This window comes from Alexandromys fortis, unplaced genomic scaffold (genome assembly GCF_014885135.2).
Source record: "Alexandromys fortis isolate MF-2015 unplaced genomic scaffold, M_Fortis_MF-2015_v1.1 scaffold_32, whole genome shotgun sequence".
Lineage (NCBI taxonomy): Eukaryota > Metazoa > Chordata > Mammalia > Rodentia > Cricetidae > Alexandromys > Alexandromys fortis.
In genome coordinates, this window is record NW_026067938.1 from 11,642,130 (window position 1) to 11,656,385 (window position 14,256).

The 14,256-nt window shown below is 44.6% G+C and overlaps 1 protein-coding gene across 2 annotated transcripts in view; it reads right to left on the reverse strand.

Moving 5' to 3' along the window:
* Slc7a2 (solute carrier family 7 member 2) overlaps positions 1-13,190 on the reverse strand; it is a 57,422-nt gene extending 44,232 nt beyond the window's left edge. The window contains exon 1 of one of the 2 annotated variants that reach the window (XM_050147197.1): positions 13,009-13,190. The gene's annotated coding sequence lies outside the window, so the exon portion shown is untranslated. The remainder of the gene's footprint in view (positions 1-13,008) is intronic. The other variant, XM_050147198.1, reaches the window with a different exon arrangement.
* Positions 13,191-14,256: the final 1,066 nt, after the last annotated feature.

The following is a 14,256-nucleotide window of genomic DNA, read 5'->3' on the forward strand; positions in this document are numbered from 1 at the left end:
ACTGTGTGATTCCCGTGTGTGTGTCTATCTTTTCTTCCTACCTCAGTTGTGTCCAACCCCGGAGGACAAGGCAATGTGGCAGAACCTGAGAGGCAGAGTATAAAGACCCGTAGAGCGGAAGCTACGAGAAGGTAGGGACTTTGGGTATTGGCATGTAGCAGGAACTCAAAATTTTCCTGAATGGATACCTTCCTCTAGCCCCATCTTTTCAGGTCCTTATGAAATATTCCAATACAGTGTGGTTGAAATAGGCCAGGTGTCTAAGTCTGGAGACCATGTCCTTACTTAAAGATCAATGAGAGAATGCAGGGATTGGGTGACAAGAGGCAGGGATGTCGTGTGATCACAGGACAGGAGATTCTGTGGGGCATTGGCTATGGCAGCTCCTGGAACCTAAGGGCAGTTCAGTGGCTGGATAAAGCAAGGCTCAGGCCCTGGGTCTCCGCATACATTCAAACTGGTAGGGTCCTACTCTAAAGTACATACTGCACCAGATCTCATACCCACTCACCATCCCTATCCCTGCATCCAGTAAGACCACAGGGACTACAGAATTTAAAAAACCAACAGCCATGCTCTCATCACTGACGACTCCGGAAAAGGCCAAGGGTCATTACCACAGCATAACACTTAGATCAAGTAAATATTGATTTGGTAAACCTTTTTTAAGTTTAAAGGTTCAACTGATGCAATAACCTATTTGGGTCAACTGTTTATCTGTAATTTCCCTTTCACTCCCCTTTCCCCTCTATCCCTGTGGTTGTATTTAATCCAAAAGAGCAGGCGTTGGTTCTGCCAGTGTGCCCACCATAAGATAGGAAACCATTTCTCCAGAGACTAGAAGAAAATGTTCTCTTCTTTACTCACTTGGTCTGGTCCATGTAGCACCTGGCACTGGGCTACCATCTAAACAAATTCTTGGTTTTGTGCTTGTTGTTTTCTTTCAAGACAATCTTACTAGATATCCCAGCTTGGTCTGGAATGGGTAACCCTCCTGCTTCAGCCTCTTGCCCTGGTTTTATGAAGTGCTGGGATCAACCCAGTCTCTGTGCATGTTAGACAACTCACTGAGTTGTATCCCAGTTTGCACATCTTATCTTGAGACAGGATTTTACTAACGTGCCCAGGCAGATCTTGAACTTAAATCCTCCTGCCCAACCTTTCCATTTGCTAGACTTACAGCCTTGTATCACCAGACTTAGACACTGATAAACAGTTGTAAAGAACTCTTAGGGTGCAATGTATGTTGTAGGACACAGAGTATTTTTTAGGTTGATTGGTCTCTGGTTCACCCTAGTTCCACATATTTCTTACTATACTGCATAAGGATTTCATTCATTTATGTTCCTTTCTGGCTAAGTCTGTGATCACAGACGTGTGAGGTGTTGTTGCTGCCAGGCAATCCTTCGAGAAATGAACACATACTCAGGTAGAGAGAAACCAACATTATTGTCAATGTTTAATATTTAAATTTAGTCTGTATGACGCAATCCTAGGAGTCCCCCATGCCATGGCGTTCACTATTAAACGAACAAGATATCCTGAGGTATCTTTTAAACCTTTTAAATCTTGGGAAAAATAGCGAGTAAGATTTTGAATCTATGTGTATGAACAGAAGTAAAAGGCTTGCTTTGTTTTTGTTTTTGAGACAGTAGAGTAAATTTGTAACTACAAAATGCCTTCCAGAGATTAGGATGAGAATGAGAGATGGCGTGCTGTTGGCGGGAATGGGAAATGGCACCACCTCTCTGGAAACCAGTGCTGCAAACCAAAAGAAAAATTAAAAAGCAGAATCACCACATGATGCAGCAGTTTTATTTCCCGGGGTCTCCGGAAAACAGTTACACGTCTGTGCTCATGGAAGCAGTGTTCACAAACGGAAGAGCCCCTGACGTTAAGGGATGTGTAAGAGGGTAAATAAGGGAAGTAGAAGAGGACAAGATCTCCTGAGTAAATAGGGAGCGTGAGGACCATGGGCGACGGTAGAAGCGGAGGAGAGAGGAAGAGAGGGGAGCCGAAATAATAGATAGCTCAATAAAAACAATAAAAAAGGGAAAATAGAATGTGGAGTATTAATATCATGAAATAATATTACTCAGCTATAAAAAGGAAGCAAATTCTGGGAGCTCAGTTGATACCATGCTGCCTTGAAAGTTTAAGGATTTGAGTTTGATCCCAAGACCGTGTTAAAAAGCGGTGCGCTAGCACACACATATAATTATGGTTTTGGCGAGGCAAAGACAGGTGGATTCCCACGGCTTCCTGGCTTCACTTACATAGTTAGCTTTAGGCCAGTCAGAGACTCTCAGAAACAAAGTGGACAGCCTAAGGAATAACAGCTGGCTTCCATATGAACATGCACACACATGTAAGCACGCGCACACACACACAGAGAGGGAGAGGGAGAGAAAGAGAGAGAGAGAGACCATAGGAAACAAATTCTGACACACAGTAAAGCATGAATAAGCCTTTAGGACACTCTGCTAATGAAATAAGCCAGTCACAAAAGGACAAGTAATACTTTTATTACATACTCATCAAGACAGAAAATAAGACAGTGGTTGCCACCCCACCCCAGGGGCTGTTTAATCAGTACAGTTTCTTTCTTTTTTTTTATTCAGGATTCAAAAGCACTGGAAAGCTGTTGAACACAAATATAAACGTACTTAGCGGTACATACTAAATTGGATATTTTTAAAAAGCTTCAGATGGAAGATTTTATGTTGTTTGCCTAAAATTGTAGTATCTCAAAATTAAAAGCCAACACACATGTACACACAATCACACACACACACACACACACACACACACTTTCTAAAATGTTTAAAATTTACCTTTAAGCTAGCCAGCCAAAGACTCTTAAATGAGGCCATTTCCTCTAAGGTCAGCAGATTATTTTGTGAAGGTAACAGGTGTGCATGCCACAGCCTGGCACCGGGCAGCTTTCGGAGAGGACATAGGCTTCAGTGTCCAGTATGAGTTCTCCCACTAATCTAAGCTTTCAAGACTCTAAGCTGGGATGAGCTTCTCTACCCCCTCCCCAGTAAGTAGGTCTGACGTTTTGGGTCAGCGGGTCTTATGAAGTGATTGCTGTCCCTGAAAAACCTGACCGAAGACATAACCTGCCAGTAGATGCAAGCACTATGAACTATTCACCAGACACACCATGTTTCTAAAGAGACAGAGTACCCGAAACAGGAGGGTAAGCCAGTGAGTCCTTGGTAGTCTGTAAACAACTGCAACAATAACAAATACAGTAGCCGGGGGAAAGTTCAATGTCTGGGAACTGTTACTCAAGCACAATGTGTTCAGATCACAGATGCAACCACCCACACTGAGAGCCAAGAGGGAGTCCGGAAGCCCCATCACTAACCCTCTCCAGAGGAACTAGAGATCTGCCTTACAAGTTAACACGATGGCATAAATTGATGGAGACAACAGCTGTCTAAAGGGCTAATGTACCCTCCTCCCATGCTCAGTTTCATTCGCTATTACACTCTTAAAAAGGCTGTCTGGGACTCCAGGGGTAGCACCTACAGTCAGGACGGAGGGAAAAGCAGTGGAGAGAAAACAGAGGGAGGAAGGAGGAGGAGGTGATGAGGATGGGACCCTTACATACCGGCAGATTCCCTAGTGCCACAGGAGCACAGAAAACACCATCTCCAGACCAAGATAACAGAGTATTATTGACGGGGACACTCAGAGAGGGTCCAGCCCTGACGTGTCAGATACTAGTGACCATTAGGCTTCAGGTTAGCTAGGCTACTCATTTAATCCTGAAGGAGGAGGAGGGGGAAGAAGGGAACCACCTGGGGCCTGATGTCAGCCCTCCACATGTCATAAGCCGCCAGGAATGCCCCTGCTGTATGCCAGGGCCTCTAATGCAGGGGTGGCATCAAGCACCAAGTGTTCAGAGAGATCACAGCAGAGAGGGGAAATCTTACGGAATAACAGACAGAAAAGGATCAGATAGGAAAGGACAGATCACTTGCTCCTTCAGAGTGGGAACTTAAACACACTTCTGTAGTTCTAACTTCCCCTGTCCTCCCAGGCAGTAGAGAAAAGAAGCGGGGAAAACCACCACTGCAGTGGTGGGCATTAAAACAATGACTTTTCCCTACAGATGCAGACATCCTCAACCGTCCGTTATCTTTTAGAAATGTGACTGTTTTTCAAACACATCTGCCCACATCCCACAGCCAGCTCACACTTACAGTATGCACACCCCTGCAGAGGAGCCAGGCACAACTCTGCTTGACATGGGTGTAATAGACCGCTTCCGAGCCAGCAATCTCATAATTCACTACCGCTAACTCGCAATACTGAATATTTCATCTTTGAGGGTGTGCAAATCTAGCAGGCATTGATGGTGCACACCTTTAATTCTGGCACTCAGGAGGCAGGGCAAGTAGAGCTATGTGAGTTTGAGGCTAGCCTGGTCTATGGAGTGAGTTCTAGGATAGCCAGGGCTACACAGAGAAACCCTGTCTCAAAGAGGAAAACAAAACTTAAAAACTAAAAGACATGTGAATCTCAGTCCAGTAATTAATTACTGCAGATGGGACTTCTTAATGAATTATTCTATACGTACTGGACAAAAAGAAACAAATGGCCGTTTTTGCATTCTTTTTGTTCCTCCCTTATACTTAATTCAATGAAATAACTTTGCCACCAACTCTGGAAAAGAAACTAAATACTGATTCAAACAAACAAATGAGAAGTGGAATCATAGTTAATTCAACCTTCTTTATCTCTGGACCCGACACATAATGCATTAAGATTCTGTGTCATGCAATAAAGGCTCATTCTTAGATAAATTCAAAAGTGGTACAACTCTTAATACCAAAGACGACAGCTGGTGTCCATACTCCCCTCCAGGAGAGCTATTCCACTTCAGGGACATCATTTTTGTTTTGGGGAGACAAAAAGCTTGCTAGGTAGCCTAGGCTGGCCTTGGGTTCAAAATCCTCCTGCGTCAGCCTCTTCAACGTTGGTATCCCTGGGCCATCTCCCCACAGCCTGCACTTTGGGAATATCTCTCATTCCGCCTTCACGTACCTCCACCCTCTGTGGCCTTCCCCACCACACACCATGAAAGCTAGCTAAACACTATGAAAGGCTGGTGCTGGCCATCCACAGATGGGCAAAATGGTTAAGTACACTAAGCAATTTTAAACTTAAGAGAGGGGGGAATTGAGACAAGATCTCCTGCAGCTGCAGCTGATCTTGAACTCGTGACTTTCCTGTCTCCACTTCCCAAACACTGAGAGATTCTATAGGCACACACCATCACATCCAGCCTTAAAATTGAAAATCTCTACACAGAGTAATTTAAGACAGCTTCAGGTAGTTCAGTGAAATAGCAGTAGAGAAGGCACGGATAATACCTAGAGGCAGAAAAATTGAAGGGTATTTTAAATACTTTACAAAGATAACTTTTAAGGTGACAGTGCTGGGCTGTTTGCTCTTCCTATCTCTCTGGTAATCTGTGGCAGGAAAGATAAAAGATCCAAACAATGTAAATATGCTGTTCGTTATGCACAAAGTTCATGTGATCCATCTCAGCCAGGCTAACATGCACTATCAACAGAAATTTTATGCAAAGTCTGCTCTTTTTCTGTTTGGGTCACTGAACTAAGTGCAAACCAGATGTTACCTAGGATAATCTGAAAAGGCAAAAACCCACACAGCTTTCTTCTTTTATTTTGAGCTAACACAAAAGCACTTACAAATAGCCCTTGTTCAAAAGTGCCATTTATGGGGCTTAACTCTTACTGACTTCAATGGTTTAGAACTCATACTTAAAATCTCATACTTAAAATGTCTCTCCCCCCCCAGATTAACCATATATATTTCATTTTCTTGTAAAGTATGCCATTTATTAAAACTGTTCACATCCTCAAAATTCCACTGTGCTAAAATATGCATGCATGTTAGGTTCTAAGAAAATTTTAGAATCTAAAAACTTTTAAGTGGGTATTGTAATTTGATTCCTGCCTGCAAAATTCCACATGAAATGTGCATTTTTAGCAATTTATAGTTTTCTTTCACAAAGGCAAGATCACCTGAAATGAATCGGTACTTCCACCTAAATTCTTAGGTTCTGCAATGGATCTACTGTCTCAATTTTTGACGTTCTGTCTTTCAAGACCTTGACTTCTGAGCTTACAGAACATTCTAAAATGTCATTCTCGGGTGCTTTCTTTCTCTCCACATTTGTCCAGTGCTGTGCTTGGGACAGAAATCAGTGCCAGGAACTCAGTAACTGCCCATGAAGAAAGATGCTAGAAATGAACACCGGGAAGCTGCAGACACTTCTCACAGGACAGTTTTAAGGCCACTGGAGACTTTGGGATACGAAACCAACTACTATAATCATTATGTGATAAAACCAACCGCACCTGGGGCAGATAAGCCTTACTCATGCAGGAATCCTCTGAGGATAGGACTCTTTTGCAGGTGAATTGTTCAGTTTCAGGAGTTTAACGCGGCACCAGCCTAGGATGTGTTTACACAGCGAGTACTACAAATTGTATCAACACCCACTACTGTTCCTCAGTGGCATGCAAATGCACTCGGTGCTCTTTTCTTGATGAATAGCATCCATACAAGACTCCTTCCCCCTACGTGAGCTCTGGGTCACAACTGCAGTACATCAGAGGGCCTTTTCTTTCTCTCCTCCACCCCCCTAACCAAATATTACAAATCCCAACCACACAAACTGCAAAAGATGGACTTCAGCAGAGAAACTGACTGTAAATATCCCCCCTCTGGGCTCGCTGCCATTGGTTCAGCACATTATTTATTAAGCAAATGTGACGAGGGACTGCTACAAACTGGTCACTCCTCCAGCCATGCATGCCTTCCCGGCTACTAGCATTTAGTTAGGCTTTGATTCAACAAGTTTACTAAAGTCCGGCGATTTCCACAATTTCTACATCAAATGTACAGTGCTCCAGGAAGATGGATCTCAATGTCATTTTAAAGATGTTCCAACATTATATATCCTTCTTACCCATTCTGGTTGGACCTGCTGATGGGTGTAATGACAAACATTCAAACAAGATTATATGTTGCTAAAGTTGAACCAAATTCACTTCTTGATCCGGAATCATACTGAAATATGTGAATCTGAGAATTTGGAGAAAAGACCATAAAGACGGAGATTCCAGGGAGCTTTAACACTTTCAATATGCCACAAAGAGGCCACTTGTCCTTATGCTATGAAAACTCTTTCTGATAGCTGTATCCAGCTGGGTATGATTCCCCCTGGAAAAGCCCCTTTCTAAACCCCAGGCTGCTCTGTATAATCTTGTCTGCTTTGACGACCACATCAACTACAGGGGACAGAGAAACCTCATCTTTCTACTAGTTGATCTCACAGTGAGTCCCCATCTGCTATGACCTGACCCCCTCAGAACCTGTAGATCATCTTAAATCGGCAAGGAGACAGAATGCATGATCAAAACTGCCCCATGCAGACTCCATAGAATCTCTTCAGGTACCTTCCCAAGGCATCAAGAATGGCTTCTGTATTGTGGGATTCTTATCCCAATTTGTAGAAACTCTAGCTGTCTACTGAATCAAAGTAGAGTATGTTCAGAAATCTCAAACAAGATGGCCAGGAAGGGGCATTATTTTCTACGGAAAAGGGAACTTGTGTGGGATGGGTGGATAAAAACGTCTCACAAAATATCTCTAAGTTCCATCAGATATGTCACAAGTCACTGCTGTGCAGAGGAGTTGCTGTGGCCACAGGTTCTTCTTTCTTCCCCTGAACAAATGTTCCTTGTGTGGAAAGTAGGCCCACAAAGCAGGCAACATTGCTGCACAGGGCAACCTGGAGTTTCAGAAACACATTCTTCCCAGGGGAATTCATGTGCAAGTTGATACAAACTATCAGGATGAGTTTTTCACTGGATTTTCCTGTTTCTGCCTTTCCCGTGCTGGGCTGGGAAATGAAGGTGCTCCACCAAGGTCAGCTCTGAAGTTTATCTTATTTTATTTTTTAAATCAGAACAACTGCTAGGGCAAATTACAAGCATTCCGTGAACTACACCTATGGAAAACTCCACACAGACTGTCACATAGGATACTCTTGGGATGGAAGTTGCAAAACTTTAATCTAAGGGGGCCCTGATTTAGGAAACGGCACTCGGTCATCTGGCTTACTGTATCATTATTAAATAGCGCAAGTTTTATGTAGACTAGATAACAACATTTGACATGCTAACTTCGGAAGCATATGAAGCTGATTACAGGGAATACAGACCTTGTATAAACTGTACAGCAGGAACAGCAAGCAGGGAAAGAACCAGAGGCGCCACACGCGGTGGTCAACACATCTTAAGTTTATTTCTTATTTTTTTTTAAAACTTATACTGCATTTAGAAAATCTGCTCCACATTCATATTAAATAAATGCTGCTGAAATTGGAGAGACACTCTAATTTTTTCTTTTGGTTCAATATAAAATAGCCATTAATTCTGCCAGTGAGTAGCACCATCATCACTGCCAAGCTGACACCAGTAGATATCCCAGCTAACGCAAGAATTCCTCACAGTTATCTCCCTATTACGATCAAGGTAGCAGCTCAAACACCTTTTTTTTTTTTTGCCCACAAAAAGAAAAATGAATAACAAGTGAGTTTTAAGACTTTATTACCAGACGTCATAAAAGAAAATGCCTCTTTTTAAGAACAACAAAGCCAGTTCTCTTAAATATGAACGAACACCCCTCCCACCCAGCAAAGGACTAAACTAAAGTGAGCGTCTTAGCTCTGGTATTGCTCTGCACCCCTGGGTGACAGGGCACCAAGCTCTATGTCCTGTGCCCAGCAGGGGCCACTGGAAAGGCATCTCCAAGAGAAGTGCTGAGAAGTACTGTATTATACATGGGATGACAACTGGAGTCTCAAAGTCAGCATGAGTTCAGGAAAGAAGAGGAACAGCCAGCAAGAACCAACAAGGGCCATAAACATTCCTTAGTATGTATTGTTTAATAAGTTTTTTTTTAATGAAATTAATTCTTGCAGGAAAGGTCACAGGCCATTCTTTCCTTCTGTGTTGCATGGTCTCTGCTCAGGGTCAGCTCTGAAGAGAGGAGATAGCATACCCAGTGCCTTCCTACCCAGCTAGCACGTGCAGGCCTGCTTTGTATTCTTAGGCTCAGTGCACATATTTAACTCCTATCTTTGCTCCTTTACAGGCAGATAAGCATAAAGCACAAAAGAGAGCACACAACAGCCTTTATCGTGAAGAGCCAGCTTCAGGTGAATCAAACCCTTCGTTAAGAAAACCCAAGGTTTCCGACAACATATTGTATCCACATCCACATCTAGTACAGTGAGGAGCCACAGCTCTCTAGAAGGATGGAGATCCAAACTGAAAGCTGCAATAAGAACGGAGAAGACACACGACTCACACATTAAAATCCAGTCTGTTAAACAAAAGCCACACTATCTCAGAGAGTTTTTTAAATTGATACTAACCATACTTACCAGTCAGAATGTTGCCATAAGGGCAGGGGATGTCTTCAGAAATCGACACCTATCATCTACACGTATCTACAAGTGTCCACAAGCACACGAAAAGCGTAGTATGCTGCCTGCCCCCACACCATAGCACAAAGCAGTTACGCTTACTGAGTTAGACAAGAACACCAAATAGACGGAGCTGGGATTGTCTGGATTAGCTGTTGCCTGCTTTGTTCTTACAAAGTAGCACTCTCATTTCCGCAGCTATAGCTACCACTTCTAAGTCAGGGGCCAGAAAAGCAGGCAAAAGGACATATGAGCAGATCAACATAGATTTGTATACCCAGCATACATGCTTTTGATAACGAAACGGCAACACCATCATCCTATGTCACAATGCAGCACAACGCTGAAGCCAATGTGCTGAGATTTGTTATTTTTATACCGTTAACAACAATAAACTATTTTTTTAAAGTCCATCAAGGAAGAGTTTCCCAACTGCAAAAGTGATTACAGAATCATCCCACCACTATTTATGGCAGTAACTAGCTTTGGGTCACTCAATACATGCCTAGTGTACTGTAGGAACCCAAGAAACTTTGAGTGAAGGCATGAAAGCATCAGAAGACAGACGACACGTTTCCTCAAGTTGTTGGAACCATTCCTATTTATTTTACGATAAAGACACACTGAACACATGTTAGGTCATACCAGGTGAGGGAACAGAAGAACAAGTTTTTGAAATAGAAAACCACGAGGAAGCGTTTCATGGATTTTTATTATTGCTCAAGGTTTTATCAATAGAGTGCTGGATGTTTTTCTAAAGGTTCAGTAGAAGCTAAACATTTAAATTTGCTAAGGTGTTTAGACAGGTATAATGTAAGGTCAGCTCCCTCGGCTTTTCAGTTGCATGGTGAAGCCTTCCTTTTTTTTTTTTTTTTTTTTTTTTTTTTTGAGACAGGGTTTCTCTGTAACTTTGGAGCCTGTACTGGAACTAGCTCTTGTAGACCAGGTTGGCCTTGAACTCACAGAGATCCACCTGCCTCTGCTTCCTGAGTGAGTGCTGGGATTAGAAGCCTGCATTGGCACCGCCGCCGCCACCACCCGGCTGTGAAGCATTCTTTTGGCACACAGTGTCGAACACGAAAGCTTAGAAACACATTCAACTGAAAAATTTCCTTTTCTTCTAAATATTTGGCACCACAAAGTCATCTCTTAAGAAACCAGACTTCAAGATCATGTTTCTACTATATCTGGGGGAAAGCGAAGCAAACAGCAGCATGAGGGTGTTTTCCAGATTCTGTCCTGAAAGCTGTCCCTGAAAGGCATTGAGATAAAACAAGGAGATGGCTCTGAACTCCCCCATTCCCCACCCCACCCCCACTGCCGCCACACACCAACAGGAGCCAACAAATGTAACAAAAAAGAGCAACATGAAGTCTGTTAGACACGTTACCAGAGAAAACCTTAAGGGAAGAACATTTGGATAAAGGAGAAATAGCCACTTACCAGTAGGGTCTCTGGCTAAGAGAGGGAGAAGAAAGAACACTGACCTGAACTAAAAGATAGAAGAACACAAAAGGCGGGCACTGAGTCACCTAGAAGGGAGAGGAGGCAAATGGCTCTGTAAAGGTGAGTGGCTGGCAGCGAGGAAACCCCAGCTTCAAAACTTTCCAGATACGAGGGCTCAAGGGGCCCAGAGACTTGGAAATATGGAACAAAAACAAAAAAAAATTAAACTAAATTAAAAAAAATAAACAACAACAACAACAAAAAAGCTCAACAAATTCTCAGATTCTCTTTCTTTCTTTTTTGAGACAATGTTTCTCTGTAGCTTTGGGGCCTGTCCTGGAACTAGCTCTAGTAGACCAGGCTGGCTTCTAACTCACAGAGATCCCCCTACCTCTGCCTCCTGAGTGCTGGGATTAAAGGCGTGCACCACCAGCGCCAGGCCAAATTCTCAGACTTTCAAAATGTCCACAGCTACCATATTGCTCTCCTTCCTGTCATTCCTCTTCCCAGGCTCTTAACTCTAAGCCTAGCGACAAAAACTGGAGACTGGAATCAGGGCTTTGCCGACCAAGTGAAGCTCAGGATTCTGCAAACGGAAGCTCTGCAGGTACCAAGATGCTCTAGTATGACTGATTTTCAAGTTCGCGACACATCCCAGAAGATTAAAATGCCTTAAGGGAAATGACATTCACTCATCAAGAGACAGAGAGGGAAGGAGAGTGGCGAGCAAAGGAGAAAGCCGGAAAAATGCAAACACATGTAATGCTGCCTCCAAGATTCACTCCTGGACAGTCGCCAGCCAGCAGCTCTTTAGCATAAGGCAAGGGAAAAAACGTTCTTCTGAGCCCGTGTATCATTCATTTCTTCATGCTACTTTGGTGCGATCAGAAGAAAAAAAAAAAAAGATCGAACAGCACAAAAAGCATATATAACAATAGGGTATTCTTCACCTGCACCGTCCCTAGCCAGAGACAACAAATAAAACGTTTCGCTTTACTGTGAAGGTAAATATTAATATGGAGGTAGAAAAGAAAACCAAGTCTTAAAAGAATGACGTTAGAGGCCAGGCATACTTTTAACTACACGGCCCAAGCCCTAGATTCTGATAGTTCCATTCTCGCAAAGAACTGATCCACATGGATAGAATTCTTCAGTCCCAAAGGAGTCGTGACCTAAGATTTTTGAAGGCAGTTTTACAGAGTTTAGTGTTTGAATAGGATTAACTCTTTGACTTCTGGCATGTAGGCAGCTTCCACTTTGAGAGCCATCTGTGGCCGTTCGACTCTTGTTGAGCCTATTTCTTTGAAGTAACTATAGGGTTACCTTACGCCACATACTGCAAGTATGCGTCAAGGAATAGACTAGTCAAGCCTACAACCTGGAGCGACGGTCTTAAGGTAATCAAGGCTTGAAGGCTTCGTGGAATGGGATTAAGAGGCACAGAACAACTCAAGCGCTTAATGCTGCACCCATTTACTTTAAGTCAGCGATACAAACTCCCCCACGCCCAAGTGGGTCATTTTACCTGTCGTACCAGATCCAGAGCAGGATGGGAAAGGACTTCTAGCGATCCAAGCCTTGTTCCAAATTTAAACCAAGATTCCCAAGAGAGTGAAAGGAGACTTCGGGGGACCACTCCGTGTACAGGGTATGGAGGCAGGCTGCCCTCCCGGAGAGAGATACTGAGGGTCCCCCGGAACTAAAGTGACAGTGGACACTAGCGGAGCCCCAGTGTCAGGCCCTATCCCAAGTTCTACGACTCGCGTGGCCGCCGTGGATCATGCCCGCCTCGAGTGCGAGTCAGCCAGCGGCACCAGAGGCCGACAAAAAGAGGAGGGTGGCAGCCCAGGGTGCAGCCCGGAGGACGAGGGTCCGAGGCTGCAGCCCCTGCCCGCAGTACCCTGGACGCTCAGCTCCGGAGCGCGGCCTCTCCTCCGGGCAGCTGCGCGCAGCTGGACGCGGCCTGGACGCCCGCGCCCCACCGCTTCCCCTCTGGCCCCGGCGCACTCTCTGCAACTTACTGGGGCAGCGCTCGGGCCGCGAGACGGGGACCGGGACGGGGACGGGGACCGGCGAGCGAGCGGCTGCAGTGCGCTGGGGATCCCAAGCGGGAGAAGGCTAGACCAGCTGCTGCCACCTTCCAGGTCCGCGCAGACAGAAGCTCCCGCCGCCGCGCTGCACAAGGCGGGCTGGGCACGTGGGCGCCCCACTGAGTAGGGGCGAGGAGGCGGGGCAAGGGGCGGGGCCGCCACGCCCCTCCCTCGTGCTCGCGACCCCCGCCGGGAGCGCTAGTCGCGGCCGCGCGCCAAAGCTCGAGGAAGGCGGTGACCGGCTCCGCGCCTCTGTATGGCCGGGGCCAGGGCGCGCGCACACGTGGTTCTGCGCCAGCCCGCTAGCTTGGGTGGGCGTGAGTCTGAAAGGCAGGGCTTGGCAGGGGGGAAAAAATGCCCCCTTCCTTGGCAGAACCCAATCTCAGGGTCATTTCTGAAGGTTCTTGTAAGCAGGACTTTGTGTCTTTTTTTACTGAGAATTGGGAACATAAAAGTAATTATTGTAGATGATGATAATAAACCAGCAGCGTTGGTCAAATAGTACCACTTCCTCTGATGAAATCAAAACTTGGGAGACTCCAGACTTGTGACTAGGCAGGCAGTCGTGGTTGTTTGGAGGTGGGTTTGTGAGAAAATGAGACTTGGTATCTCCTAGCCAGCAAAAGCAGAAGTTACATAATCAAGCTTTCTTATTCCATGCTGTTTTGTTTACTTGAGGAATCTCCGACAACGTTGAAGCTACAATGTGAAACTTTTGATTTTAACACAAAACGAAGCAGAACACTGGCCTAGAATTGATTACTGTATATTTTTATGGTTTACTAGGAAGTGCTACCCTTTTCAGCTTTATATTGTGGTGAAGGGCTCTTGACTCAACTACTAATAGTGTTAGTCACGTGACCGCTCATCTGATGCGCTACATAAATTTAATCGAGTTTCTAATTATCCTTTTTTTAAAGCATACTTTTCAGAGAAAGCATGCTCCAGAACTGGTACGTGCACACAACTTCTGTTAGCAGTTTCCGTGTATCCACGGTTCTCAGAGAGGAATTCCAGGTCTATGGGACATAGCGACTGTAGAGAAACAGGTAAAGTAAATGTGCTAAGCAATAAAAGGCACCAGCATAGGCCTCCCACATGTGATCACAGATTCTCCATGCAAACTGTCCTTAGTAACATCTAGTGAATTGATACAAGGGGACGCTGACCCCAAATGCC